Source organism: Parasteatoda tepidariorum, chromosome 7, assembly GCF_982258835.1.
Source record: "Parasteatoda tepidariorum strain Cologne lab strain chromosome 7, Ptep-v5.0, whole genome shotgun sequence".
Lineage (NCBI taxonomy): Eukaryota > Metazoa > Arthropoda > Arachnida > Araneae > Theridiidae > Parasteatoda > Parasteatoda tepidariorum.
In genome coordinates this window covers 14,495,430-14,521,715 of record NC_141761.1, presented here as the reverse complement: position 1 = coordinate 14,521,715, position 26,286 = coordinate 14,495,430, and the positions used below count along the sequence as shown (strand labels likewise).

The window sequence follows — 26,286 nt, the reverse complement described above, 5'->3', positions numbered from 1 at the left end:
ATGCAATGGCAATTTAAAACTTTAACTAAATTTTTGTTTTAAAGTTTCTTTATTGCTAGTCATTGATTTGCAGACTTCAATCAACAGTTTTAATGTAAAAATTATCAACATTTAGTTAATTATGATATGAATTCCTAATTGACTGAGAATGACATATAGGGTACATGGGTGGAAAAAGATGCAAAGAGTGAACTCATATTATATTGCAAAATATGAAAACATTTACAGAAGTAAATTGAATGATGAATTTTATATAATCAATTAAAAAAAAATTTGTACCAGATTACAGTTACTCTTGTACATGCTATTAAACAGAGCAAATGCTGGGCTGAATAAAGTTCAGCAACAAGGGCTACACTACATGGAATTTAATATATAATTTGTATGTAATAATGTAGTACAATTTTACAAAAGTAATTGAATGAATTTTAAAAAAAATATTCAAATGTACTTAATACAGGATTCCCACTCTTTTAAGAAAGCAAAAATAAAGGACTTTAAAAATAATAGGATTATTTATCATCGAATATGCATATATACCACCAGTGACAGTGCCAATTATTGACCTTTCTTGAAAAAGAAAATCAATCAATAAAAAAAAAAACAATAAAAGGCAACTTTATTATAATATAAGTACTGATAAAATTGTATTTACTAACAGGGCTCGTCGAAGTGAGACCGAGTAATTTTTGCAAACCTAAGTCGGATTTTTGAAGGGGAAAAAAAAACATTTTCAGACTGTTAACGGTTAAAAATATCTATGAAACTAATCAGTATTCCATCTTTAATAATTTCATTGAAATTGAATCGTAAAATTAATTGGTGAAATCAAGATTTGCAATTTTCTTTTCATATATTTAAAAAAATAAAGTTGAGAAAAAATTATTACAACAAGTTTTTATATTGCGGTTTCTAGAAAATAGCTGCCTACTTGTTAAAAAAAAAAGAGGAACACAAAGCTTGATAAGCTAATCATGGGAAATTATGACACAAAGTGAAAACAAAATATCAAAAACTAAACTATTGATATAAAAATATCAATTTATAAATGTTTCATGCTGAAAATAATTTTTTGAGCTAACAGTTTTAATTAAATTACTTACTAATAAAGAATATCACATGTTTATAGTAATTAATTCAAGAAAAAACTTACTTCTTACATAAATCATAATACTTGATTTTAAAAATTGAGTGAATATGAATCGTGAAATTGGATTTTAAAAAAGCGAAAATACAAATTACAATACTGAATTTTTAAATCGCGTAAATGGGAATCATGATGCATAACTTTTAAATCACGAGAATATGAATCACATCGCATAACTTTTAAATTAGCTAAATATCAAAATTGAAGATTGATATTAAAATCGTGTGAATGAGAATCGTGATATTAGCAGATTCCGATGGAGTTCCTAATATTCAGAATGGCGAAAATCAGCCAAATCAAAGGAATCAAATTGGCAGAAGAATCATAAACGTCTCGTCAATGTGATTTAGCAATAGTTTCAAAATCTCGTCGGATTATAAAACTTTGATTCGCGAAGCGCGCTAACCAATGGTCTAACAGAATTCCGTGATATTTGCGGAAAAATCACATGCCCTGCTTCTCGTTTTTAGACCTGCCCTGGGTTGAAAGAAAATTGGTATAAGGAGTGAAAAGGCACTAGAATGTCGAAAAATCAGAACATTTTGGCCAAAAACCGTAGTTTCAAAACAAAGCTAAAAAATCGGAACAAACGCGATTTAACCGGAACAGTTGGCAACTATGCTAGACATGCATCACATATTTAGTTGTGGGCCAATCTTGCTAAATATTCAGTTATGCCGAAAAAATTCTTTCTTTTCCATTAATAAAATGTTTCAAATGAATATTAAAAGAATTAATACTAAAAAGTATAATTAGAGTCATGCATGATAGTAGTTTTCTTAATATATCATGTCAAATTAAGTCCTTTTTCAAGTAAAAACAGACAACGCTGGTATTTAAGCACCTTAAATCATTCACTTTTTTTCATTTGGTTTGAACTTTTTTTTTTTAAATTTACTGAAATAAATATTTTTATGAAATTTTTATAGAATAAAAACACAATTATGTTCAGAAGACTTATAATTTTCAAACCAATGCTTTTCAGTGAAACTTATTAATAAAAGGCTCTAAAACCATTTTTTAAGGGTATCAACACATTCCTTAGGCAGAAAATTGATAAGGTTACTTAATTAATAAGTACTGGTAAATTATTTAATTTTTAATCATTTATAGACATTTACTTGTAATATTTTTTATTATCCTCTATCACTCTTAATATTACTCTCTACTATTACTATGATTTGATATTTTATTTTTATTGCAAATTAACAGTTTAAAACAAAACAGTATTCTTCATTATTAGTGGCATTTTCTTATCCTGCAATATCACCTTATCATATTATGTTTATGGTACCTCAACTTTTATAATGAGGATTACATAAAATTTTTTCCAGCCAAAACTGTTATTAGGAATTAACTTTACATAGGATTACTAAACAATCTGATGAAAAACATGAACTAATTTTGCTACCAAAAGTTAATTAGAAATTTTAAAAGAAGAAGAAACATTTTAAGTTGCAATGTTAACTCAATAAAATGATTATTAAAATCTAAGTTAGAATTTTATTCTAATCCACATTTATAACAAAAGGTTTGGGACAGATTTTAGACAAAATGCAGAATATATTAATGAAAGAACCAGTATATGAATGAAATATGCTTACCCCCCTTGCCTGTAGCCCCCTCAGACACACCCTTTCTTGTCTCTCTTAAATGCTCTACCATAGTCTAATTCTAGGTGATAAAAGATCAACTTTTTGTTTTAAAAAATTGACCTGAAAAAATTGTTCCCATCAACTATAGTGATGCTGAAAAATTAAATATTTTTAAAAACCTTGTACCAAAATTAAGTACTTTTAATAGCCCTTATTTCCCAAAATAAAAATTAAGCAGTTTTTAAGGACTTCTAAGGAGTGTGGGGATATTGTAATAAGGAGGTCACCCAAGTCTGCACAACACGTGGGTTATCTGTATAAGTAATAAAGAAATTTACAAGTTTTATATTATTTAAAACTTACTGTAGAGGTATTCTACATCCTCTCCCAGACTGTTTCATGATTAATCTCAAGTTGATCATCTTTTTCCAACAAAACAATTTAATTATAGGTGAAGCAGGACTGTGAAGATGAGTCCTACAAGTAATTAATATTATGATATAAAGATTGATAAGTATAAAAGAGATACAAAAAATCAAAACAAATTAAAACCATGAAAATAACACACAAGCATCAAAACTATGATGGAGCATTATATTTGGTAAAAAGCACATTACAGAAAAATTATACAGAAAAACATTACAAATAGGTATAAAAAATTTTGAAAACAAATATAACTGAATTTAAAAATAATAAAAAGAGCAGTAAAAAAAAATTTAGGCTGATTTTTCTTAAGTATTTAAGCCCTTTCTCATAGGCTGATTAAAATATTCCACACTATTTGTAACATTTGTTTTTGCAATGTTTTCTGCATTGTACTTTGCATTAAAGATGATTTAATGTAACTGTATACAATTGTGCACTCTAATTGAAACTTGCATACAATTTTCAATTTGTAACATGTATTTTTGATTTTTTGATATTTATACTATTTATAATATTCAAACAAATGTAACAGAATCAAAAAATGTCATCAAGCTCTCTGTTAGCAGTGTTTAAACCCCTCTCTAAAAAGTATTTAAGAGAAATTTTAAAATATATTTTAAATGTTTCTTTGAATATCAGTTTAAGAATCTACCAGTTATTTAAAATTCAACTAAAATTTACTGCAAACATAGAAAATAAGAAGCTTTTGATAAATGTGAAACTTTACAGCTTGTTATTAAATATATATATATATATATATATATATATATATATATATATATATATATATATACATACATACATACACACAAATTAACATGAAAAACATGAATAAAATAAAAATAAAAAACTAAATGGTAGAGAAACAAGAATGGTAAAGGCAAATAGTCGTTGTCAAGACACATCTAATTGCCATAAATAATGCGATATTTCTGAATAAAGAATAATTATCCTAAGATAAAAATTATTCTTTATATGTGTCGATATCGCAAAAACCTAATGTTGTAAAAAATCATGAAATAAAAGAAAAATGTAAAAGGAAATCAAACTTACCGGCGTGAATTAAAACGCGGTTTAGGTTTAAAAGTACAATAATAAAACAGTTAACAAAAATCGCGAAGATGTCAAATATTGCTTATAGCTTGAATCGAATATAATAAAATTAAAAAAACATTTGATCGAAGAAGAAGAAAAAAAAATGTTTAGGTAAAATATTAGTGCTGCCATCTATGAGAAACAATTAGTAAAAAGGTAATAAAATTGAAATAATAATAAAAATGTTTAACGGATTGAATAAATTAGCAGTCTTAAAAAAAAAAAAAAAAAAAAAAAAAAAACATTAATAGGGAAATTAATTTAAAAGTCAGTCTGTCAGGATAGAAAGTCGTTTATAGACTTATCCTTCATTCATAAAATCTAACATAATTTTACAGAATACACATATCCATCTTTCATAGGGTGACTTATTTAAAAATCAGAGCCTGCATACAGGAATAGAAAACCGTTTATAGGTTTTATTCTTCATTCATACAACCTTACATAATTTTAAAGTATACACGTATCACCTGCATTCATTTGGGGTGGTTCTTTACGAACCAGAGCCCATTCCACTTATACAAAAATAAAAATAATTAAATAAATAAATAAATAAATAAATAAACTGTTTATTATACTGGACAATTAAAATTAAATTAATTTTAAGAGGCTACAAATATTAAAAAGTAACTAAAAATATTTAACTAATCCAGTATAAAAGGTCATACATCCAAACTATTCCGTCCAGTGGCTTTAGGAATAGTTTATCATAGTTAGTTCCTACCTTGAAAAAATCAGAGCTTATTCTTAAAACAGAAAAATTAAATAAAAATTAAAAATTAATGTACCAAGTTTTTTAAGATTTTTTTAAAATAGAAATTAAGAAATGAACTAGGAAAATGGCTATTAATTAAATCGTTTTTATATATATCAGTATCTAATAAAAACTCGTTATAGTTAGAATTATTCCTGTAAAATCTATGAATTTGATTGGCAATAATATTAGAAAAAACCTTATTGGCTAAGTTAGAGTTGAAATCTATGCATTTTTTAACTGGAAATTTAAATTCATTTCTTTTGTCAAAAAGTTTAAATGTAATATTTTTATCTGCATTAATATTAAGAGTCAAATCTAAAAAATTTGCTGAAGAATTACTATTATTTGTTTTATTAAGAATTAATTCATTTGGATAAATATGTTTTGCTAGAATATCGAAATCATTAAAATTAATAACTAATAGATCATCAATGAATCTGAGAAAGAGAGAATCAATTGGAAGATTAACATGTGATTTTACAAATCTATATTCTTGTAGAAAAAGAAAAATATTGCAGATGTTAGTACTGAAATTATTTCCCATGGGAATACCATTAATTTGTTGAAAAAGGTGGTCATTGAAAAGAATATAATTGTTGTTAAGGTTAATATGTACTAGAAAGTTCCAGTTATCTTCATTAATGATATCACTGAGATTAAACATGCTATGAATTTGAAGAAGGTCATCATGAATTTTATTAGTTGGAAGGGAAGTATAGAGGTTTTCGAATTCAAAACAGTGAATTGAATCTACATTTTTTAAAGTTTTTAGTGTATTTAAAACCTGAATGCTATTTTTAATATTCCAATTTAAATAGTTATTTTTAGTAAGTTTATTAATTTTGTTATAAACTTTTTTAAGAATGTTTTCAAAGTAAATACCGATTTTTTTCATGTTACTATTAACGACACTTGCAATAAACCTGAATTTGGTTGGAATCTTATGGAATTTTGGATTGGCAAAAAGAAAAGGAAAATTGTTAATATTATTTGGTTTAATTTTAAGTCTTTTATAGATAGCATTAATTTTATTAATAATAATATTACTGTTGGTGTTAAGTTATTTGTAGGTAATATTGCTATTAAGTTCATTGGAAAGAAGTTGTTTGTAAAAAAATTTTCAAATAATTGCAAAATTATTACTAGCTTTATCAACAGTGGTTATACAAAATTTATTTTGAATATTTTTAATATCTTGTCTTAAAACAGAGTTAAAAATTAGATCCTTTTGAAAAACTAATTTGTCCCTTTTAATATTGATTTTAAAATCTTTAATGATATTCTCTCTCCATTCAAAGAAACCTTCAATTGGGAAATTATGTTTGTAAGATAATTTTAAAATAAAATCATCGAGATTTTTAATAAAAATGGAAATAACTTTGTTTTTAGAAGTTGGAAAAGATGGTCTAAATTTTGAACCTAAAGACATAAATTTTTTAATATTATCGTTGTCAATAATATCTAAATCCCCTGTAATAACGTGTTTATGGAAGTTATCAAAAAAAGGAGTATCTTTATATATATATATATATATATATATATATATATATATATATACACAGTGGAGCATCGTTTATACGACGATCACTCATACGACGTTTACATTTATACGACGTTTTAGTGTGGTCCCAAATCATTCCTATTCATTTTAATGTACAAATATATCGTTTATACGACGCACAGAATCGGTTATACGTCGGTTTTTAGATTTTGTTCACGTTTATTTAATTTTTTATTTTTTCTTGTGTATTTTAAAAACGGGTGGAATTTGCCAACATGAATGATACAGAAAAGGGTGCCAACAAGAATGCTTGGATGACGATAGTAATTTTTAGTAGATGACTGAAAAAACTAGATAATGTTATGAAGAGGCAAAAACGAAACATTTTGCTATTCATCGACCAATGTCCAGCGCACCCATCGATACTAATTATTTTGGAAAATGTAAAAGCTCTCTTTTTTCCTGCAAATTGCACAAGTGCGCTTCAGCCATTAGATTTGACCGTGATAAGAAATCTAAAATTGCATTATCGAAAGCAGTAAGTTCAGCTCGCTATTCAAAGCATTGTAGAGACTAATAGCAAGAAAATATAATTAAAGGTAACATATATTCAAATTGCTCACTGCAATTTTTCTTCTTTGGTTATTTGTTTGTTTTGCTTTGTCTAATTTAGAAATTTATGTAAATCAACATGTTAAACATTAAAATTAACTAAACAGAGTTAGTTTCAGTTTTAGAAGTAAAAATCGATTATACGACGTTATCGTTTATACGACGTTTTTCGGTGGTCCCTTCGGCGTCGTATAAACGATGCTCCACTGTATATATATTTTAAAGTGTCAATATAAAAAGTGAAGAGAAATTCTTATTGAAGAGAAAAAGGAATAGCAAATCTTAAAACATTATTAGAGGTCAATGCATTAAGGATCTTATTTTAAGAATCTTGTGAAAATTATATATATCAAAAACTATGGTTCTATATTCATCAAAATACTATATGATTTTTTTAATAACCATATTAAGAAAAATATATGACCATATTAAGAAAAATGCATGTGACCATATTAAGAGAAATACATGAACTTTTAAATTAAGAAATAACAAGTTAATAACCACTTCAAAACCTGAAAGATAAATAAAAGTCTTCAAAAGACACAATAGCAATTGCAACTTCTAAGTTAACTCTTGTTAAATTTTAGATACAAGTTAGAAAAATATTCCACCTGATAGAAATATTTATTATAAACAAATCATTGTGAAATAATGGAAATGTACAAGAATTAAATAAGTTTACTTGAAGTATAAAATGAAAATTTTCAAAAACAACAAAGTAATGCAAACAGCAGTATTGAATTGTTTATCCACATACACAAAAGGAATACTTAGAAAATAAAACGGACAAAATCTAAAAATGTTTAAATTAGACAGCACAAAAAAATATCCTTATAATAAATACCATTCTTGAATTTGCAAAAAAAAAACTATATAATTGCTCAAAAATATCTTTCTGAGACAAACTAAAAAGCGTAGTAGAGTTTTAAAGCAGTCTTATCGATATGTTATCAGTTCATAACATACTGAACAAAATTAATTTAATTCTATTCAAAGAGGATTAAACATTTTAGAGAAGGCTTGCAATTTCAATTGCGATTTTTGGTGTAACCCAGAAAAGTAAGCTTATGCCCAAATATTGTTGTTCAGTTCTCACAAGCGATTGCATGCACACAAGTTTGTATCTAACAAGGGTGGAACACATCTAGAAAATTCCTATTAAAACTAAATTAAGCTTAAATTAAGGAGCATGTGGTTAAGATAGGGCACAAATTAAACGTGTGATAATATTTAATAATAGCCAAGACAAGTTATTGGTCGAAAATGTCATCACAGTTTGTGGGGAGGGAGATGGTGGGTATTGCATGAGACAATTTTGAAAAATTGCTGAAAACTTTTTCTTAAAATAAGTTTTTTTATTTATTTTTATTTAATCATTTATAATTGATTTCTTATTAGTTTCAAGAAATATAACTTCATTATTTTCAAATGCGTATTTTAGTTTATTTTAAAACTAAGTTAATATTGGTTTAGTTGAATTTTTTTTTTCTTTCATGGTGTAACAGTTAGGCTGTTCACCTTCAACCTGTGAGGTCAGGAGTTCAATTCAAATTTCTTTATCTAAAAAGGTTAATAACTATTTAATAAGTTTTATTCAAGTTATAAATTATAATTTTTTTAATCAAAATTAATTTGTTTAAAAAATTAAATTTTTAAGACAAAAATTTATAAATGTTTTATTTTTCTTATTTTTTAATCAAAATATTTGAATTAATTTTTAACTAATTATAACATTTCAATGTGAATTTTAAATTACAAAATTTCTTAACTTAAATTTGTAATATAAAAAAATAACAACAAAATTTTAACTTGAATTACACATTTTTTAATTAATCCATATATTTTAATAAAATAAAATTATACAGGTACTGATATTTTCTGTTTTTAAAATAATTTATAAATTGCATAAAACATGTTAAATAGTTCATTTTTAGAAAAGAAAGTTAAAGATTATAAATATTCTATCGAAATCCGAACCTCTCAACAGAAAATGGAAAGTCTAAATGCTGCACCACAACTGCAGGTGAGTTTCAAAGTTTTTCTGAATTTAAAGGTAAATGAACTGAAAGTTTAAAGAGTAATATTTTGCTCTTGGGGCATTTCCTTCTAAAACATGCACAATCTATAAAACTTTTTTTTTACATTAGGCATTTTTGTGTGCCATAGTTGTAAAATTATTTTTGAATTATTTGCTTTATACTTTTACCCTATCTTGAAAATAAGTGAATATGAATTATCAATCAACTGTAAAATAGTACTTACAATTAAAGCAAAATATATATACATAAAAAAATAACAATTCGGAAGTTATAATATGATGCAATTTTTCGTCAATTAAAAATACTTAAGAGTAATAGAAAATTGGAGTAATTTTAAACTATATACAAATTGAGCAATCAACTATGAATTTAAGAAATTATGAAGATAAAAAATTTATGAAGGAACAGTCTCAATTATAAGTGAATTAAACTCAAAGCAATAACTCCCAACTTAACTGCATGAATCAATTCAATTAGATGTATTTTGCAGTTTCATTATCAATATTTTATATGTTTACAGAAACCGAGAAAATGCTAATCATGACAAAAACATTTATAAAAATTCCGTAAAATTAAAGTTATTTTTAATTCTACTTATTTCCCACCTTAATTCCCAAAGAAAAAGAAGAATTGCTTAATATCCAATCTTTATATTAAATCCAAATTCATAAATGATAAAAAAGTTAAATGAAGTTAACACAATGATTATATTCAAACTTTGAAAAAAATACTGCATACCGAACGGTAACTAAAGTCATGTACAGAAACGAAAATTGTCTGCTAAAAATTCTGGCTTTCTAAATATCAAAGTGAAAGTCAGAGGGAAAAATTATGTATTCCCTTTTCACCTTCAAAGATCTACTCATTGGAGCTTTTTGAAAATTGCATTGGTGCAAATTTTTTTACCATTTCATACTTATGACTAATAAATTAAATACATCAGAAATTACCAGATTTTCAAATAGGAATAAAACTTAAATTTTCACACGTAAGCAAATTAAATAAAAAGCTGCAAAAACCACACATATTAAAAATAGTGCATGGTTAAAACAAGACTAATATTAGACATGGTTTGTTGAAGATCTCCTCTTCCCTGTTGGTTTTCCCACACCCTACTTTTATTTTGATATCCAATCACAGGAGAGGGGTAGATAAGGATAAGGGTCTTTTTCCAAATTTAAATCAGACTCCCATTTAACTGACCTTGAACTATTTTTATAGTAAAAAAAAAACGGCGAAAAAAAGGGGAGGGTTTTTAAAATTTTTATATTAGCTTTTATTAGTTGTATATAATACTTGTTTAAAACAAAGTTAATAACTTTTATTCGAATTTTATCCTTAAATTAAATTAGTACTGAAAAGAAAGTAAAAACCAGAGGGTGATGCAATATCCTGACACATGGAAAAAGGTTTGAAATTTGTTTAATTTTGCTGATAAGGGAGGTGTTTGAAATTGCTAAAAATATGCTTATATAATATTTGAATGACTTCTAATTTAAAGTAATGATAATGCGATAATGGTAGGGATAACCATTAATAATTTGCCCAAATAATGTAACAGTAGTAAAAGGATCAAATGAACATCAAAATGGATTTTTAAAAAATTGGTCAAAATTATTAAATAATGTTGAGCTTTACCAAGAAGCTATAAACTTGGAAAAACAGTTATCAATTGCTTACATTCACTCTTTGGAAATAACAGTAAAAGGATAAATAGAATGGAAATAATCAAGGTTCAGCTGTTAGAACACTATTAGAAACTTCACAAGTTTGAAAAAAGGTAATTTAAAACTTTTCGTTTAAAATTAATACAACAATGATACTTTTAACAATATTAATGATAGAGCATACCTAATAATTCAAAGATACATAAGTGTTGGAAGAGCTTGAGAATTCTCCTTAAGACACACTAAACAACATTTTTTATATTATTGATCGTAAAAAAACAAATCTTATCTCCAATAATTATAATTTTTCAAGGGGATTGAAAAACATTCTAAAAATGCAACATTTAGTTATTTTGTTATAAGAAATTCATTAACAGTATATTTTAATACCAGTGTTCTCCTTAATCCTTTTGTGAAGGGCAACTCTTTCAGCTTGCCCTTTGACCCCAATAAATGCTCTTTGCCCTTTTTATAAAAATAAGACACTCTCTTTTAAAAATATTGTCTTTTTATTCTGATTCCATTTTGAAAAAAATTAATTCATTGCTTAAATAACAATTACACATTGGTAAAATTATGTGTTTATAGGTTAAATTCAGATTACTTTTACAAACATTTACTTTGTTTGGACTATTCTCAACTGGTTAACATTCTATAATAGAAGTATCTTTTTAGGGGGAGGTCGGGGAGGAGCATATTAATAATTTTTTTTAAGTAATTTTAAAACTAATTTCTAAATATTTTTTTTTCAAAAAGTGCACATTTTAAAGTTTATTTTCTTATAATTTTTAGTTAAAATTATTAAAAAACGCTCTCAAGCTGTTTATCAATTAATCATTTTTTGTTAGTTTACTTTTAATTGAAAAAAAATATGCACAGAGTTTGTTTGTTGGCATACCTTTAATTATTTTCATTAACAACAATCTCTTCTCAGATTTTGATAATGAGAGAGAATTACCTTTAAAATATACTTATAAGATAGTATGAGACAATTTATGATAGTATGAGGTAATTTAAAAATTGTCGTGGATAAAATTCACTTATAACATAATATTACAAATTTCAATTTTTAATGTGAGTTCCTTTCAAAACTCAAAAAGCTTTTTTCAGAGAGGAAGCGCTCAACCCTATTTTATTCGAAGGGAGAACTCTGTAATACAATATATTTCCTATTTATATAGACACGAGTCAGAAGTGATTCTTTTTTTAAAAAATCTCATTTGTTTCAAATTCATATTAATAAACAAAATTCAAATGAATAAGTCACTATATAAGTCAAAGTAAACTAACTAAAAGGATTTGCTATTAAATAAGAAATTTATTTAATTTAAGAAGGATTTTGTTGAGAAGAATAAAAAGAAATATATAAAAATATAGAAGACAAAAAATCTAAATTTTGAGGTTTTTTAGAAACTTTATAATTTTATAATAGCTATATAATAGATCATTATAATGACTTTTTCAATTTTGTATTTGCGTATTTTGCTTTTAAAATATTTGTACAAATATTTTAAGACACAAATCTGTTGCAATGCCGATAATAAGAATTAGTATTAGACCCTGCTATTTCGTTATCCAAATAAAACTTATTCTTTTAAATTCTGTAGGAGAAAATACATTTTTCAGAAAATCAATAATAAAATTAGGTTCTTCAAAACATTTTTAGAAGCTTAAACTGCTGAACAAAGTTTAATGGGAATTATTTTTAAAATCTATATTCTACCAAAAAAGGTATTGCAGATTTTTATTTTGCAGTATACTTTCATCTGATTAAGCAAAGAGAAAATAGCATGGGTAAAACTAATAACATTAATTTACTTTTTTAGTTTACATGACACATAAACCTTGATTTCTATTTTTATCATTTTAAAGATAAATTTGTGATTGTTCTCATTAAACTAAAGAATAATTAGGTCATTGAATGAGCCTAAAAGCTCAACTTTTAGGCACATTCAATCACCTAATTCCTCTTCTTTCCTCTAAAAAAAGTTCCTCTGCTTAAAATTTTTTAGGACAAATTTGTTGCATGAAAAAATTTTTAAAAAAAGTTCAAAATAATAAGGTATAAAATTTTTAACTTTTCAGTGTTTTATGCAAACTTTATTATAGTTATTTATTTTTATAAACAAAAAAAAATTTCAAACTTGAAATAGTTTTTTATATAATATGTATCGTCACTGAGAAGGAAGATAAATAAGAAAATTTGATAAAGACTACAAAAATTGCAGCAATTACAAGTTTACATATTTTATAGTCATTACTTTACATTTATTAAGAGTTTTATCAATTCAAATTTAGCCAAACACTGCATGGGTATAGATGTGGTCAGATAAATACCCAGTAAGTATGGTATTTATAAATGGGTATTTACCTCTGCCTTGGGGGTAGTACCCTAAATCAAGGCTTTTATAACTTTTCGTCACTTTTAAAATATCCTAACCATCATTTGCCTTGCTTATAGTTCTGGCAATAACATAACATTTTTAATTTCAAAAAATGAACACTAAAGAATATCAATTCCAGGAAAAATAGTTCAAAAAACTATAAATACCAAGCAGAGGAGCTAAATTGTCACAATAAAAAGCAATGTTAAAAGGTATTGTGCAGTATCACAAAGTAGACTTTATGTTAAGTGATTTACGTGAAAATTGAGCGCTTTTCAAGAAAAATTCGTTTTTTTCGAAGACAATGGCATTAACTGGATAAAATAGAAGAAATTTATATGCATAAGGGATGAGTTTAAAATTTCTTAACTGTGTTCATTTCTATTAATCCCATAAATTTAATATTTATATTAAATGACTAAACTAAAACTGGAAATTTCTTTTGTAAGTTTTTGTAAAAAAAAAAAAAAAACAATATAACTATTTTATTTAAAATAAATGCTTTTTTTAATGTAATTTTAAAATCAGTTGATATTTTAATGAAATTTTAAAAAAAAAATCATTTTTTCAAAAAATATTAAAGTGAGCAATTTAATTTTTATATTAGTGAATTATTTTGTCAAGTATGAGGAAAACAAATCTTTAACAAATCACCAGAAAGAGGAAGTGAAGATCTACCAAGATCATTGAGTGACGCTCCTCCCTTGGAATGTAGGAAAAAGAGGGAGATTTGTTTTCAAAAGACCGCAACTGAGTCCCCCCCCCCTCCTTTCCCATGCAGGTGGCTAGTAAAAGAGGCATTTCCTGGAACCTTTTTATTGAAAGAAGAAATACTGTGGAAAAGGGTAAACGGGGCAAGCGTTAAAGTGGAGGGGGAGTCAAAATGGAAAATTTGAATAGGTCTAAAAGGATACACGTCCTTGAAAAACAAAACATTCGTTCTTCCCCATACCATGTAATATTTAGGAGGCGGGGGGAAGGGGGTAACGTTCCTTCTTTAGCAGATTCTTTGAGTCATAGAAGAAAAAATAAAGAGAATCTGATCAGCGTGCCCCGCCTTTATGCTTGATTGATAGCCAATGATTGGAGAGAAAACAATAATTTGTTACTTCCCCACCCTCAACTTAAATGATCTCCTCTTTACACTTATTTTCTTTCACAAATAAGGAGGAAATGAATTTTTCTCCCCCACCTACCCACCTTAATGAATGACGGGAATTTCCCTTTCTTGCTTGAATCATTCTAGTTAAAAATGGCGGATTATTATTTTCATATGTCAATATTTTTTCGTTTTCTATATTTTAAGCAATATTTTTTTTCCAATATTTCATATTTTATTGATTAGATATTCTAATATTAAAACATTATTCCCTTTAAAAATAATGTTTATTTATTTTTTGTTTCTTAGATTTAGATCATTTTAAGCTTTGTTCCAGAATGACATGAATTTCCCCTTCCTGCTTGAATCGTTCTAGTTCAAAATGGCGGATTAATATTTTCGTAACCGTTAAATTTTTTTCGTTTTCCCTATTTTCAGCAATAATATTTATATTTGATTGATTAGATATTCTAATGCTAAAACATTATTCCCCTTAAAAATAATGTTTATTTATTTTTTGCTTCTTAGATTCAGATCGTTTATTAAATCATTTTAAGCTTTGTTTACATTGGGGGTCAATTATACGGAAAAATCTATTATACGGACTTCTGGAAGTCCCACCGATTCCGGATACGCGACTTTACACTGTAGTACTTAAAAATAAGGACCTAAAAAATGTTTCATACGAAATAAAATAATGTCTCAAATAAATTCGAAAAAGAAAGAAAACACCAAAAAAAAATTTGTCTCGTTTCAGTAAAAAAAAATTACATTATTTCTTTCAAATTAACTAACTTATAGTTTTTTATTCATAAAATTTGTAACTAATAAATTTTTCTTAAATTTATAACAATGGGTAAATCTTTTGATTTTGCAGTAAAAACTTTGAAAGAAAAATCTTCAACAAAAACTCTTATAGTTAAGATGAGGTTCGATTTATTGAGATTGCAACTATAAATCAGGGTCAGGTAAATATCCAGTGGGTAGGGTATTTACTCTTGCAATGGGTAAGTACACCAAAATGAATGTAAAAATTAAATTTATTGTTAATTACTGACTAACCATTATATCAGCTGATAGCTTCTTGTTTTTGACAACCAAGGATACCACCATCAATTTTTTCATGTTTACAATCTTCAGCTTCCAAAAAGGATGTCCAACATTTTCATCTTCTAGATAAGAAAGAAAAAATATTTTCAATCGAATGCATGAATAAGCATAATTATAAACATGAAAAGAAAAAAAATCTGATTTTCATCATCAGGAAGGAAAAATATATTTTAAATTAAGTGTATAAATAAGCATAGTTATCAACATGAAAAGAAAAACAATATTAGGATTTTACAAAAATGTAAATTTCGCACCAACTCTCGAACCATATAGATATTTTATCATGCGCTTCAAAATTTCATAATTACGCTCACTTTAAAATCAACTTATAGAATGTACCAATTGAATTAAGGGAATTATTTTAAACTAATTACCTCAACAACAAAAAATTTTTTTAGTGATAAAATTAAAAACTTTTTATATTTTGGGTGTCCTAAAAGTAAAGTAAATATTCTTAAATAATGCTCTTTTTTATGATGTGAGCCCTTTTTTAGGGGCTCTTTCAAGCTTCTTGTGCCCTGCCCTTTTTAAGGTCTAGAATGAACATTTTCTTAGTATCTTAATATAAAAGTTACAGAACAATGAAATATAGATTATCTTTCAATTAAAAATAGCAATTGGAATTCTGAGAAATAATAATGTTTAAAAACATCAGAACATTTCAGATTAACAAAGCTAAGTATTACAGAATACACACAAATTTATTCAGAAAAAAAATAAACAAATGAGCTAGTTCCTTGAATGTTTAGCACTGTCTTAAACTAGCAAATGAATTATTTGAGTTTTGTTATCTTTCCGGATAGAGTAAATTTCTTGTTTACATCGTTACAGAATATAATACATATTTATCACACCCTTGGCCACCAGAATTAAGGTATTATATTATTGTATATTATTGTTTGCCAAGATCACACTAAATAGGTTTACACCATTTATAATATCCTACACAATTCGGTAATTTACCCCAAAATAAAACTTCAAAATAAAAGAGAGCAGTTATAATAAATTTAAACTAAAACTAGCTTAAAAATACTATCGACCTAAATAAAGAAAAAATCGAAATACTATTTCGATCTGATGATATCCATATACGCCCCATCCCAGCATATACTTTTATTTCTGGATGTATTTCCTGGATAACCTGGGTCTTGGCAAATTTAGTTGGCTTCACAGGTCAGATTACGAATATATCCCTGCATAATTTAAACTGCTACTTGAAACAACCGAAATGATAAAATATAAAATAGCACTTTTACTTAAAAACTAATTTTGCTGGGCTTAAATGACATGTTTACATAATTTCACGAACATTCACATAAATTAAATTCATTAGCGCATTAAAAATTCATGATCAACAATGCAGTCACAAGAAACATCCAGCAGGACAAGCACAAGAACTTTAACACGGGTCAACATCAGCAGAGCTATTACAATTTAGTTAAGTTTCAAAAACCTTTTTTAATTTTAGTCAAATTTTTGATTTAAAAATACTCTTTTGGTAATTATATCAACCAATGCTAAAAGCAAATTCAAATGCTGCAAATAAAAAAAAATTGTTGGCTTTGAATTAATTTCGAAAGATTGTGTGAAAGTATTTTCACGCTCTTAGCTTACTTGTTTTCTATGACGTTTTTAGATTTTTTGGGTGTAGTCGTATTTACGTCGCAGTAGAGCTGCACAATGGGCTATTGGTGACTGTCTGGGAAACATCCCTGAGGATGATCCGAAGACACGCCATCACAATTTTGATCCTCTGCAGACGAGATGGTACCCAGTGGCCCCCATCTCCCCACAAAAAAATTGCTAACTTCCCAGTTCCATGTTAGCTTCTTCGAAATAGTGCTACTTTGCTTACTCATATTATGACAATGCTTCTTTTATTTATGTACTTAAAAAAAAAAATTCTCTCGTCTAAATTCCTCCCCAAACTATTTGTTTTCTTTAATAAAAATTAATCTGTTTATTAGCTATTATTCGCTATTTCAGAAAGAAAAAATAGTTATTTCTATATACAGAACACTTGATTCACGTTATAATATCGAAAAGTATTTTTGAAAAAATAATATAAAATAAATAAAAAAAATTTAAAGACAACATTGTGCAGGGTTTCAAACCCAGGACTTCCGGGACTACGTATCAACCTTGCCCACAGCGCAACCAACTGCGTCACGCTTCACATATCTGCCCCGCGTATATTTAGCTAAAAGCACCTATTCCATGTTAGTTAACAAAACATATTTTGGATTCCTTTCGTACAATTGTTTGTTACATTAGACTCTAATTTCAGGCCGAGTTTGAAATTTATAGGATAATATTAAAGGGAGTAACGGGGTGAGATGAATGCGTGCCTCCTGATACGACTTTTGTCTTTTTTTCAGCCATTATTCGCTCTTTAACAAAGAAAAATAATTCTTTTCATATATAAAACACTTTATTCTCTTAAAAATATTGAGAAAGAAATTTAAAAAAATAACATTAAATAAAATAAATAACTAAATAAAAAATAATCAAAATTTATCTGTTTATTAGCTATTATTCGCAATTTCATAAAGGAAAAAGAGTTATTTCTATATACAGAACACTTCATTCACGCTAAATTGTCGAAAAGTATATTAAAAAACATAATATGAAATAAATAAAAAAATTTAAAGTCGACCCTTGCAGGGTATCGAGCCCAGGACTTCCGGGACTACAAATCATCTTTGTCCATAGCGCTACCAACTGCACCACGATTCACTTACCTGCTCCGCGTATATTTAGCTTTAAGCACCTCCTCACGGTAAATCAACAAATAATATTTTGGAACATTGTGGGCCCACTAATTAGTCTATAAAAAATTCCTTCAGTACAATTGTTTGTTACATTAGACTCTAATTTCAGGCCGAGTTTGAAATTTATAGGTTAATATTATAGGGAGAAACGGGGTGTGATGTGTGCGTGCCTCCTGATACGACTTTTGTCTTTTTTCAGCCATTATTCGTTCTTTAACAAAGAAAAATAATTCTTTTCATATATAAAACACTTTATTCTCTTAAAAATATTGAGAAAGAAATTAAAAAAAATAACATTAAATAAAATAAATAATTAAATAATAAATAATCAAAATTTATCTGTTTATTAGCTATTATTCGCAATTTCATAAAGAAAAAATAGTTATTTCTGTATACAGAACACTTCAGTCACGCTAAATTGTCGAAAAGTATATTAAAAAACATAATATGAAATAAATAAAAAAATTTAGAGTCGACCCTTGCAGGGTATCGAACCCAGGACTTACGGGACTACAAATCATGTAAGTCCATAGCGCTACAAACTGCACCACGATACACTTACCTGCTCTGCGTATGTTTAGCTTAAAGCACCTCCTCACGGTTAATCAACAAATAATATTTTGGAACATTGTGGGCCCACTAATTAGTCTATAAAAAATTCCTTCAATACAATTGTTTGTTACAATAGACTCTAATTTCAGGCCGAGATTGAAATTTATAGGTTAATATTATAGGGAGTAACGGGGTGTGATGTGTGCGTGCCTCCTGATACGACTTTTGTTTTTTTTTCAGCCATTATTCGCTCTTTAACAAAGAAAAATAATTCTTTTCATATATAAAACTCTTTATTCTCTTAAAAATATTGAGAAAGAAATTTAAAAAAATAACATTAAATAAAATAAATAACTAAATAAGAAATAATCAAAATTTATCTGTTTATTAGCTATTATTCGCAATTTCATAAAGGAAAAATAGTTATTTCTATACACAGAACACTTCATTCGCGCTAAATTGTCGAAAAGTATATTAAAAAACATAATATGAAATAAATAAAAAAATTTAAAGTCGACCCTTGCAGGGTATCGAACCCAGGACTTCCGGGACTACATATCATCCTTGCCCACAGCGCTACAAACTGCACCACACTTCACATACCTGCTCCGCGTATATTTAGCTAAAAGCACCTGCTCCCGGTTAATCAACAAAACTTATTTTGGAACATTGTGGGTCCGCTAATTAGTTTATAAAAAATTCCTCCGGTTCAATTGTTAGTTACATTAGATTCTAATTTCAGGCCGAATTTGAAATTTATAGGTTAATATTATAGGGAGAAAAGGGGTGTGATGTGAGCGTGCCTCCAGATACGACTTTTGTCCCTTTTTCAGCCATTATTCGCTCTTCAACAGAGAAAAATAATTCTTTTCATATATAAAACACTTTATTCACTTAAAAATATTGAGAAAGAAGTTAAAAAAAAACTTTAAATAAAATAAATAAATAAATAAAAAATAATCAAAATTTAGCTGTTTATTAGCTATTATTCGATATTTTATGAAGGAAAAATAGTTATTTCTATTTAGTTGGCCCACAAAGGGCAAAAATAAGTTTTGTTGACTAACCGGGAGTAGGTGTATTAAGCTAAATATTCGCGAAGCTGGAATGTGAAGCGTGGCGCTGTTGGTAGCGCTGTGTGCAAGGTTGATGTGTAATCCCGGAGGTCCTGGGTTCGAAACCCTGCGATGGTCGATTTTAAATTTTTTTTATTTATATTATATTGATTTTTTAAAAATACCTTTCGATATTATAACGCAAATCAAGTGTTCTGTATATAAAAATAACTATTTTCTCTTTGGGAAATAGCGAAAAATAGCTAATAAACGAATAAATTTTGGATAATTTTTATTTATTCCTTTATTTTATTTTATGTTATTCTTTAAACTTCTTTTTCCATATTTTTAAGTGAATAAAGTGTTCTATATATGAAAAGAATTATTTTTCTTTGTTAAAGTGCGAATAATGGCTGAAAAAGGGAAAAAAGTCATATCAGGAGGCACGCACACATCACACCCCGTAACTACCTATAATATTAACCTATAAATTTCAAACTCGGTCTGAAATTAGAGTTTAATGTAACAAACAAGTGCCCCAATGAAATTTTTTATAGACTATTTATTAGGCCCACAAAGGGCCCAAATAACTTTTGTTGACTAACCGGGGGTAGGTGTATTTAGCTAAATATTCGCGAAACAGGTATGCGATGCGTGGCACGGTTGGTAGCACCGTGTGCAATGTTGATGTGTAGTCAAGGAGGTCCTGGGTTCGAAACCCTGAGATGGTCGATTTAAATTTTTTTTAATATTTATTTTATAATTTTTTTAAAAAAAATACTTTTCGATATTATAACGCGAATCAAGTGTTCCGTATATAAAAATAACTATTTTTTCTTTGGAAAATAGCGAAAAATAGCTAATAAACGAATAAATTTTGGATAATTTTTATTTATTCATTTTTTTTTAATGTTATTTTTTAAACTTCTTTTTCAATATTTTTAAGTGAATAAAGTGTTCTATATGTGAAAAAAATTATTTTTCTTTGTTAAAGAGCGAATAATGGCTGAAAAAGGGACAAAAGTCATATCAGGAGGCACGCACTCATCACACCCCTTAACTCCCTATAATATTAACCTATAAATTTCAAACTCGGCCAGAAATTAGAGTTTAATGCAACTAGCTATTGTACCAATGGAATTTTTTATAGACTATTTAGTAGGCCCTCAAAGGGCCAAAATAAGTTTTGTTGACTAACCGGGAGTAGGTGTATGAAGCTAAATATTCGTGAGTCTGTCATGTGAAGCATGGCGCAGTTGGTAGCGCTGTGTATAAGGTTGATGTGTTATCCCGGTGGTCCTGGGTTCGAAACTCTGCGATGGTCGATTTTAATTTTTTTTTATTTATTTTATATTATTTTTTCAAAAATACTTTTCGATATTATAACGTGAATCAAGTGTTCTGTATATAAAAATAACTATTTTTTCTTTGGGAAATAGCGAATAATAAATAGCTAATAAACGAATAAATTTTGGATAATTTTTATTTATTCATTTTTTTTAATGTTATTTTTTAAACTTCTTTTTCAATATTTTTAAGTGAATAAAGTGTTCTATATGTGAAAAGATTTATTTTTCTTTGTTAAAGAGTGAATAATGGCTGTAAAAGAGGCAAAATTCATATCAGGAGGCACGCACACATCACACCCCGTAACTCCCTATAATATTAACCTATAAATTTCAAACTCGGCCTGAAATTAAAGTTTAATGCAACAAGCTATTGTACCAATGGGATTTTTTATAGACTATTTAGTAGGCCCGCAAAGGGCCAAAATAAGTTTTGTTGACTGACCGGAAGTAGGTGTATTTAGCTAAATATTCGTGAGGCTGGCATGTGAAGAGTGGCGCAGTTGGTAGCGCTCTGTACAAGGTTGATGTGTAATCCCACAGGTCCGGGGTTCGAAGCTCTGTGATGGTCGATTTTAAATTTTTTTATTTATTTTATATTATTTTTTTAAAAATACTTTTCGGTATTATAACGCGAATCAAGTGTTCTGTATATAAAAATAACTATTTTTTCCTTGGAAAATAGCGAAAAATAGCTAATAAACGAATAAATTTTGGATATTTTGTATTTATTCATTTATTTCTTTTAATGTTATTTTTTAAACTTCTTTTTCAATATTTTTAAGTGAATAAAGTGTTCTATATGTGAAAAGATTTATTTTTCTTTGTTAAAGAGTGAATAATGGCTGTAAAAGAGGCAAAATTCATATCAGGAGGCACGCACACATCACACCCCGTAACTCCCTATAATATTAACCTATAAATTTCAAACTCGGCCTGAAATTAAAGTTTAATGCAACAAGCTATTGTACCAATGGGATTTTTTATAGATTATTTAGTAGGCCCACAAAGGGCCAAAATAAGTTTTGTTGACTGACCGGGACTAGGTGTATTTAGCTAAATATTCGTGAGGCTGGCATGTGAAGAGTGGTGCAGTTGGTAGCTCTGTGTACAAGGTTGATGTGTACTCCCGGAGGTCCGGGGTTCGAAACTCTGTGATGGTCGATTTTAAATTTTTTTATTTATTTTATATTATTTTTTTAAAAATACTTTTCGGTATTATAACGCGAATCAAGTGTTCTGTATATAAAAATAACTATTTTTTCCTTGGAAAATAGCGAAAAATGGCTAATAAACGAATAAATTTTGGATATTTTGTATTTATTCATTTATTTTTTTTAATGTTATTTTTTAAACTTCTTTTTCAATATTTTTAAGTGAACAAAGTGTTCTATATGTGAAAAGAATTATTTTTCTTTGTTAAAGAGCGAATAATGGCTGAAAAAGGGACAAAAGTCATATCAGGAGGCACGCACTCATCACACCCCTTAACTCCCTATAATATTAACCTATAAATTTCAAACTCGGCCAGAAATTAGAGTTTAATGCAACTAGCTATTGTACCAATGGAATTTTTTATAGACTATTTAGTAGGCCCTCAAAGGGCCAAAATAAGTTTTGTTGACTAACCGGGAGTAGGTGTATGAAGCTAAATATTCGTGAGTCTGTCATGTGAAGCGTGGCGCAGTTGGTAGAGCTGTGTATAAGGTTGATGTGTTATCCCGGTGGTCCTGGGTTCGAAACTCTGCGATGTTTGATTTTAAATTTTTTTTATTTATTTTATATTATTTTTTCAAAAATACTTTTCGATATTATAACGTGAATCAAGTGTTCTGTATATAAAAATAACTATTTTTTCTTTGGGAAATAGCGAATAATAGCTAATAAACGAATAAATTTTGGATAATTTTTATTTATTCATTTATTTTATTTTACAATATTTTTTTAACTTCTTTTTCAATATTTTTAAGTGAATAAAGTGTTCTATATATGAAAAGAATTATTTTTCTTTGTTAAAGTGCGAATAATGGCTGAAAAAGGGACAAAAGTCATATCAGAATCACGCACACCTCACACCCCGTAACTAGATATAATATTAACCTATAAATTTCAATCTCGGCCTGAAATTAGAGTTTAATGCAACAAGCTATTGTACCAATGGGATTTTTTATAGACTATTTAGTAGGCCCACAAAGGGCCAAAATAAGTTTTGTTGACTGACCGGGAGTAGGTGTATTTAGCTAAATATTCGTGAGGCTGGCATGTGAAGAGTGGCGCAGTTGGTAACGCTGTGTACAAGGTTGATGTGTAATCCCGGAGGTCCGGGGTTCGAAACGCTGTGATGGTCAATTTTGAATTTTTTTATTTATTTTTTTAAAAATACTTTTCGGTATTATAACGCGAATCAAGTGTTCTGTATATAAAAATAACTATTTTTTCCTTGGAAAATAGCGAAAAATAGCTAATGAACGAATAAATTTTGGATATTTTTTATTTATTCATTTATTTTATTTTATGTTATTTTTTTAACTTCTTTTTCAATATTTTTAAGTGAATAAAGTGTTCTATATGTGAAAAGAATTATTTTTCTTTGTTAAAAAGCAAATAATGGCTGAAAAATGGACAAAAGTCATATCAGGAGGCACGCACACATCACACCCCTTAACTCCCTATAATATTAACCTATAAATTTCAAACTCGGATTGAAATTAGAGTTTAATGCAACAAGCTATTGTACCAATGGAATATTTTATAGACTATTTAGTAGGCCCACAAAGGGCCAAAATAAGTTTTGTTGACTGACCGGGAGTAGGTGTATTAAGCTAAATAATCGTGAGGCTGGCATGTGAAGAGTGGCGCAGTTATTAGCGGTGTGTACAAGGTTGACGTGTACTTCCGGAGGTCCTGGGTTCGAAACTCTGTGATGGTCGATTTTAAATTTTTTTTATTTATATTATATTGATTTTTTAAAAATACTTTTCGATATTATAACGCGAATCAAGTGTTCTGTATATAAAAATAACTATTTTTTCTTTGGGAAATAGCGAATAATAGCTAATAAACGAATAAATTTTGGATAATTTTTATTTATTTATTTATTTTATTTTATGTTATTTTTTTAACTTCTTTTTCAATATTTTTAAGTGAATAAAGTGTTCTATATATGAAAAGAATTATTTTTTTTTGTTAAAACGCGAATAATGGCTGAAAAAGGGACAAAATTTATATCAGGAGGCACGCACACATCACACCCCGTAAGTCCCTATAATATTAACCTATTAATTTCAAACTCGTCCTGAAATTAGAGTTTAATGCAACAAGATATTGTACCAATGGAAATTTTTATAGACTGTTTAGTAGGCCCACAAAGGGCCAAAATAAGTTTGTTGACTAAACCGGAGGTGGTATTTTTCATCTAAATATTCGCTGGACAGACACGTGAAGCGCGGCACAGTTGGTGGCGCTGTGGGCAAGTTAGATATGTAGTCCCGGAGGCTCTGGGTACGAAACCCTGCGATGGTTGACTTTCAAATTATTTTATAATATTTTTTTCGATATTTTAACGTAAATAAAGTGTTCTGTATATAACAATAGAATAGCTAGAAGCATTCTTTGTTTCTTTCTCAATTTCAGTTATTTGGGCAACAAAATTAATTACTCAATTTTTTCATTACTATTTTACACTTGCAAAACTATTTACAGCAACATCATAAGAATCCCACTGTTTTAAATTCAATTTATGCAAAAGAAAACAAACATCGCCAGGAGTATAGAAAAGTCTTCCAATAGTCTACTTTTCCTGATAATAGTTGCTTTTTTAGTCTTTTAAGGCAAAAAAGTTGCCATACTCGCCTCATGCTGAAAATAGTTGCAGTTGAATTCAAATTGTAACAGAGGGTAAATCACACAAGCATTTCATTCTAAAAAATGTATTAAATATTTTTGAAAACAAAAACTCTTCTAGAATATGCTACTTTAAGGTGCAGTGTTTAATTAATAGGCATAAAATAGCCTCATAATTAAATTGTATGTTAATTATATGTAGTTGTAACAGAGGGGACAAATAAAATACCACTTTTTGACATGCACTGCTATTCATGCTTAATTCTGTGATTTGGACTATCCTAAACACTATCTGTAAATTTCTTTTCTCTTTAATTATCACATTTCAAGGTAAAATAAATCATCATACTCTTATGTTATTTAAAGTTGAAGTTGGCAGCACTGCTATAATTGAAACCCATGCTATTTCTTTGTAGTTATATTTGAAAGTTTTTATTTTACCAGATCCTGTTTAAAAAAACAAAAAGTGCATTCTTTGTTTCTTTCTCAATTTCAGTTATTTGGGCAGCAAAATTAATTACTCAAATTTTTCCTTACAATTTTACACTTGCAAAACTATTTACAGCAACATCAAAAGAATCCCAGTGTTTTAAATGGTGACTGGTGTACATTAAATATGTCGGGTCCCAAAGTCCTCCAAGTTCCCAAAACAAATCAATACTTCTGTGGGTACTGATCGAGGAGTATCCTTGTATTTTGGAATAGATTCAAAATTACAAGGCTATGGAGCTAAACATTGGGAACCGTTAACTCAAATTTGGATCTGCTGTTCAACGAAGGTTATAAAATAAAAAGTCAATTGAGCGATTGTTGCAAGTCGCTATATTTAGTAATTTTATGCAAGTGTTAGGCAAACAATTGTGATTTTAATGGAAAATTCACATTTTCGTGAATAGCGCATACGCATTTTATATGGTGTTTACCTATGCATAAAATATGAATAGGTCATAGTACAGCAAAACTTCGTCAATTTTTAAGTTTGGTGCATCTGCCTTGATACTTGATATGCTTCCATCAAGGTGCACATTTGGCTTTGCGGACTTTCTGTCCATTTTCGTTGATAATCATGCACTCAGCTCTACCAGAAGTCTGGCAAGAAAGTTTATCAGATGAATAAAAATTTATTACAAGTTTTTTTTTGTTTCATCAAAAACTTTGTTACTAGGCTATTTCTTTTGTTTTGGTAGTAAGGTTACAGAGTATGCATAGAACAGTACAATGTTTTCTTGGAGATACAGGTAATACACGGTTTGCTTTTATAATAGCTTTCTTCAATGCCTATGAAAT

At 27.9% G+C, this 26,286-nt stretch overlaps 1 long non-coding RNA gene across 2 annotated transcripts; it reads right to left on the bottom strand.

The window, feature by feature from the left end:
* Positions 1-3,179: 3,179 nt before the first annotated feature.
* Positions 3,180-17,002, bottom strand: LOC147806883 (uncharacterized). 2 transcript variants are annotated; one of them, XR_015435334.1, is made up of 3 exons: positions 16,473-17,002; positions 15,385-15,494; positions 3,180-3,219 (listed from the first exon to the last, which is right to left on the bottom strand). It is a non-coding gene; the product is annotated as an uncharacterized LOC147806883 (long non-coding RNA). The 2 variants fall into 2 exon arrangements; XR_015435335.1 differs by having other exon boundaries at positions 16,498-17,002.
* Positions 17,003-26,286: the final 9,284 nt, after the last annotated feature.